Source organism: Erinaceus europaeus, chromosome 16, assembly GCF_950295315.1.
Source record: "Erinaceus europaeus chromosome 16, mEriEur2.1, whole genome shotgun sequence".
Classification (NCBI taxonomy): Eukaryota; Metazoa; Chordata; class Mammalia; order Eulipotyphla; family Erinaceidae; genus Erinaceus; species Erinaceus europaeus.
Genome location: NC_080177.1, coordinates 80,242,525 through 80,248,524, shown reverse-complemented (window position 1 = coordinate 80,248,524; position 6,000 = coordinate 80,242,525). Strand labels below are relative to the sequence as shown.

At 48.8% G+C, this 6,000-nt stretch overlaps 1 long non-coding RNA gene across 1 annotated transcript in view; it reads left to right on the top strand.

Moving 5' to 3' along the window:
- Positions 1–2,174: 2,174 nt before the first annotated feature.
- The window catches only part of LOC132533504 (uncharacterized), a 189,343-nt gene continuing 185,517 nt past the window's right edge, over positions 2,175–6,000 (top strand). Inside the window, exon 1 of the long non-coding RNA XR_009545396.1 lies at positions 2,175–2,409. This is a non-coding gene — a long non-coding RNA (uncharacterized LOC132533504). The remainder of the gene's footprint in view (positions 2,410–6,000) is intronic.

Below are 6,000 nucleotides of genomic sequence, written 5' to 3'. Positions count from 1 at the left end.
CACCGACCCCCAGCAATAACGCTGGAGGGGAAAAAAAAGAAAAGAAACTGTTTTTCTTTTCTCTTCTTTTCTTCTCTTGTTTTGTCTTTCCTTTCTTCTTTTCTTTTCTCTTCTCTTCTTTGCAAGTTCAAGTATTTCAATTTTCTAAGATGCCACATATGGGTGAAGCCATCCAAAGTTGGCTTTCATCTCTTAGTTTGCCAAGCATAATCACCTCAGGGCTTCAGGAAGGCAGGCAAGGCCCTGAGTCATTATGGAGTTAAGGACACCTTTGTCCCCAGGCCTGGTAGATTTCAAGAGCCTTGAGGGGAGGGGAGAGACCCCCATGCTGAGCCCTGCACTGTCCACAGAACCTGCCTTCTACTCAGATCTGGGAAACGATGGAGAGGAGGCCACAGGACAGAGGTGGGCTGGGCTCTAAGTGCTCCCTCCCATTTCTCCATCTTCTCTGAGGCCTGGCCTGCGACTGACTGGGGACTCTGCTGAGGCCACACTTCCTGCCTGCGGAGACCCAGCTTGCTATAGAGCTTCAATGCCAGCCCCACTGTGTCCCCAGGACAGGAAAGACCCCGATCTCACTGATTCTCTGGAGCATCAGAGGTCTCCTGAATGAAGGGCCTCATTACGGCAGAACCTGAGAAGCCAGCAGAGCACTCAGCTCAGGGCGCCACCTCCCAGGGCACCCAGCCCATATGAGGTCCAGTTTGAAGGGCACATCACATCTGAGCTTGGTGGAGACACACTGGAGGGGACCTGAGCAGGAGCCCCAGCTTTCAGAACATGGAAGTGTGGCCAGAGTTGTGAGCTGACAGGAGCACAGGCCAAAGCACCAGGGTCTGAGGGACTGAGGATGACGCAGAAGCCGGGACGGCCTGCAGAGTAAGAGGGACAGAACGGAACCCCCTGCCTTGTGTTTGAATGTGGAGTCATGGTGAAGCAAGAAACACAGAGTCCAAACTAAGGTGGCCTCAGAAGACACTTATTTATTTTTAAAATATGTATTTCCTTATTATTGGTTAGAGACAGAGAGAAATTGAGAGGGAAGGGGGAGACAGAGAGAGGGAAGAGAGAGAGACAGAGAGACACCTGCAGCCCTGCTTCACCACTTGTGAAACTTTCCCTCTGCAGGTGAGGACCAGGGGCTTGAACCTGCATCCTTGCACACTCTAATGTGTGTACTTAACTAGCTGTGCCACCGCCTGGCCCCAGAAGATACTTATTTTAAAAAATGAAAGGGATATCACCCCAAAAAGAATCTTGGTCCATACTCCCAGAGGTGTAAACAATAGGGGATGATGATCAGAGAGCTCTGAACTCCAATTCCACCAGGACCTGAAGCATTTGTCACCAGGAATCTTGTTTTTATGCCATCACTGAAAGGGAAGAGAATCAGCAAAACACTAGAGGAAGCCAGGCATAGTTTTTCTTATCTGAGAGAGAAGAGGGGGAAAAAAAGGAAGGCATTTAGAAGTAGTAATAGAGGTGTAGGTGCTATTTAGAAAGGCAATATCATAGAATACGTGGGTGGAAAATCATATAGATGGAGCTATAGACACACACTTCTAGATAGAAAGTCAGCCCATATCTGTGACGTTGGGAGAACCACCACAGTTTCCAGCGGAGGGGGATGGAGACACAGAACTCTGGTGGTGGGGACTGTGTGGAGTCTAACCTCTGTACAGTAATCTAATTTTGTAAATCAATATTACATCACTAACAAATACGTTTTTAAAAGGGGGGTGAAGAGGAGAGCTGCTCCATGTCTAAGGTGAGGGTAGGCAGACTCTCCCACAGGCTAGCATCTGAAGGACTTGACCAGCATCCCAGCACCCACCCTGCAGCCAGCCAGGCACCTGAGGGAGGTGGGTGCAGTGCCCGTCTCCTCAGCACAGCCGCTGCCCTCACCCTTATGTTGATGTGGTGACATGTCCCCAGGGCTGACTCAGACATAGATGGACACCTCAGACACACCCAGAACAGGGGGAGCCAGCAGACACACGTCAGAGAGACTTTGTGAACATTAAGCCTGCGGTGGGCGGGCCAGAGGGGTTGCAGAGTGGGATAGCTAGGACCTGCATGTGAGATGCCCCAGCTCCCATGGCTGGCAACACCAGTCACCCAAGATGAGCCAGGCTCTGTTCAACAAAACACACTTTTTTTTTTTTTACCTCCAGGGTTATTGCCGGGGCTTGGTGCCTGCACCACAAATCCACTGCTCCTGGAGACCATTTTTTCCCTTTTGTTGCCCTTGTTGTTTTATCATTGTTGTGGTTATCACTACCGTTGTTGTCATTGCTGTTGTTGGATAGGACAGAGAGAAATGGAGAGAGGAGGGGAAGACAGAGAGGGGGAGAGAAAGACAGACACCTGCAGACCTGCTTCACCGCCTGTGAAGCGACTCCCCTGCAGGTGGGGAGCCGGGGGCTCGAACCGGGATCCTTATGTCAGTCCTTGTGCTTCGCGCCACGTGCACTTAACCCACTGCGCTACCGCCCGACTCCCTTTTTTTTTTTTATTGGTGGGAGCAATCAATGGTAGTGATGTTCAGACTAGAATTATGCCTTTGCTGTGCATGCATGTGCACACACAGAGTTTTTAAAAATATTTCATTTATTTTATAGACTGAGAGATTGAGATGGGGAAGAAGAGATAGAGAGAGACAGAGAGAGGGGCTGGGTGGTAGCACACTTGGTTGAGCACACATGTTACAATGTGCAAGGACATGTTATAATGTTCATGCCCCCGCCTGCAAGGGGAAAGTTTTGCGCGTGGTGAAGCAGAGCGGCAGGTGTCTGTCTCTCTGTCTGTCTCCCTCACTATCCCCCCTTTCCTCTTGATTTCTGGCTGTCTCTATCAAATAAATAAATAAAGATAACTAAAAAAAAAAAAAAAAAGAAGGGGAGGCAGAGATACACATGCAATCCTGCTTCACCACTAACAAAGTAAAACTGGATCCTAGTGGACTGCAGCACAGGCTCTCAACCAAATGTGCCCCCCACTTGGCCCTGCTACATCTATTTTTTAAATATTTTATTTTAATGAAAGAGAGAATGAGATAGATACACAGAGGGAAAGACAGAAAGACCAGAGCCCTGCTCAGCTCTTGTGATGGTGGTGCTGAGGACAAAGGCAAGGATGTCAGAGCTTCAGGCAGAAGAGGCTTTTTGCAGAGCCATTATACTGTCTCATCCCAGCCTCATTCTCATCCTCATCCTCATCCTCCTCCTCATCATCATCAACAACAACAACATTACTGTCATTTTCCCCAGAGCCCTACTGAGTTCTAGCTGATGGTGGTGCTGGGGATTGAACCAGGGACCCCAGCGCCTCAGGCAGGAGCGTCTTTTGCAGAAGCGCTGTGCTATCTCCCCCAGCAACCTTTGCTACAGAACCCCAAGGACTTAAGTCTTGCAAAGCAGCACATCCTTACTAGGAAGCAATTTTTTAAAAAAGAATCCATAGGAGTTTAGTGCAAGAGGCAGAGACAGCAGAAGTGAATGAGCCAGGGAGGTGAGGAGAGAGAGAGACTGTCATGAGCCCCAAACAGTTTTGAGCCAGAGACACCAGGGAGGGAGCAAGACTTGGAGGTGGGGCGTCAGCCTGAGCAGGTGGTGGCTTTGCCTTTTGGCCTGTGTCCCCATATAGATGACACACAAGGGGAGGGGTGGCAGAGGCAGGCGACAGAGAGCATGGCACCACTCCACCATCCATGGAGCCACCCTAGTTACACGGGGCACTCCCATGGTGCTCAAACCCAGCGCCTCTGGTATGATGAGGCATACCTCTCCCACCCCCCATTGCAGAAGCTGTCTCCAGCTCCCCAACATGGCATGTGCCAGCAGGCCTCTTGCCCCAGCTGCCTCTGCCAGCAGCTTCCTGTGATCTGTTCTCCTCTGTGCCTGCAGTGCCATCTCCCCCACCATCTTCATCTGCATCTGGAGGGTCAGATTTCTGAAGCAGCCTGGGGCCCAGCAGCCCGATGAGCAGGCTTTCCATGGTGGTGGTGATGAGGATGGCCAGGAAGTCTATGGTCAGCATGTCCGTACCATAATCTTCCAGCTGCTTGTCCTCATGGGCCCCGGCAGTGTCCAGAGCCACAGAGTCAGGGGTGACCCGCCAAGCAGGAGGCACAGGTGAGAAGGGGCAGTGGAGGTGTGCTCCCCACTTCTCTGTTCACTAAGGCAGCCCTGCGTGTCTGCTTTTGAATGTACTGCCCTGCCACTGGCTTAGTTCCCTGGTCACTTTATCTGCCATCACCCAAGCCATGCTGACCCGGACACACCTGTCTGCATGAGGGAGAGCCTCAGAGGTGTCAGGCCAATGTATTTCCATGCACGGGGCAAGGGAGCAGTGGCTCACCCTCATTTTCCACCTCTTTAAAAAATATTATTATTATTATTATTATTATTATTATTATTATTTTGCCTCCAGGATTATTGTTGGAGCTTAGCTATGGGGCCTGTGGGCCATAGGCATTAAAGTCCTCTTCAGCTATTATGCTATCTTCCCCAGGCCCTAACAAGGAGTCATTTAACAAAGGTAACTGTGTTCCATACATTGCCTGGAACAAACACCGTTATGCTAACAAGGTTGCTTTTGTCCTTGGAAGTGGTTCTGTGCTAAAGTGTGAGGGCCCCAGTACCATGGATAGCACCAGGAAAACCCCAGGAAATTATGCACGTTTTGATGTGAACTTCTCAACCTCAAGTACGGATTTGCAACTTTATTAAAAAGCAGTGAGGTCTCGGGAGACAGCACAATGGTTATGGCAAAAGGACTTTGAGGCCTGAGGGATCAAAAGTCTCAAGTTCAGTCCCCAGCTACACAATATACATTTAAGCTGGGAATCACTTTCTGAAACACATATAAATGTTGTTCTATCTTAAATGTTATTTTGTATTGTGTTTTCCTTTGTTCAAGAAGGACTACAGAAACATTCTGATCATCAGATCATGAAAGCCCCCATTAGATACAGAGTTAGTGTTGGCTGTAAGTGCAGTAGCCAGAGCTACTGTTTAATCTCACAACCATTTAACATTATTGATAGCGTAAGGAAAATATCTACCACTGTGGTCCTTATTCAACTCAAATACATGTATATGAAAGGGTCTTGTGGGGGGCAGTGGTGTTATACCTGGTTAAGCGCACATATTACCAAGCAGAAGGACCTGGGTTCAAGGCTCTGCTCTCCACCTGCTAGGGGTGCTTCAGAGGAGGTGATGCAAGTCTGCTGGAGTCATGTATGCCTTTCTCTCTCAGTCGCTATCTTCCCCTCTCTCCGTCTCTATGTCCTGTCCAATAAAATGGAAAAAAAATGGTTGGCAGTGATTTTATAGTGATGGCACCAAGCCCCATTGGTAACCCTGGAAGCAAAAAAAAAGAAAGACAGAAAGGAAGGAAGGAAGGAAGGAAGGAAGGAAGGAAGGAAGGAAGGAAGGAAAGGAAGGAAAGGAAGGAAAGAAGGAAGGAAGGAAGGAAGGAAGGAAGGAAGGAAGAAAGAAAGAAAGAAAAAAGAAAAGGTCTTCCCCCCCCTCCTGTAAACCATAACATTTTACATAGACATGGATCAGGTTGCAGTTAGTAGTAGACACAAAAAGATCTTTAATCCAAGGGATTGTGGCAAAGGCCCTTAAAAATCCAAGTTGCATATGCTGTCACAATGCCATCCCGACTTCTCTGGGCAGATGACTTCACCAATGTGTCCTGGAAACTCACCTCTCCAGAGCCCTGCCCCACTAGGGGAAAGATAGAAACAGGCTGGGGATTTGGATCAAACTATCAAGGCCCATGTTTGGTGGAGAAGCAATTGTAGAAACCAGAACTTCTCTCTTCTGCACCCCATAATGATCCTGGGTCCATACTCCCAGAGAGGGATGAAGGACAGGGAAGCTTCCAATGGAGGGATGGGACATGGAACTCTGGTGATGGGAACTGTGTGAAATTGTACCTCTTTTATCCTGTGGTCTTGTCAATCATTATTGCATCCATTAAAAAAGTTCA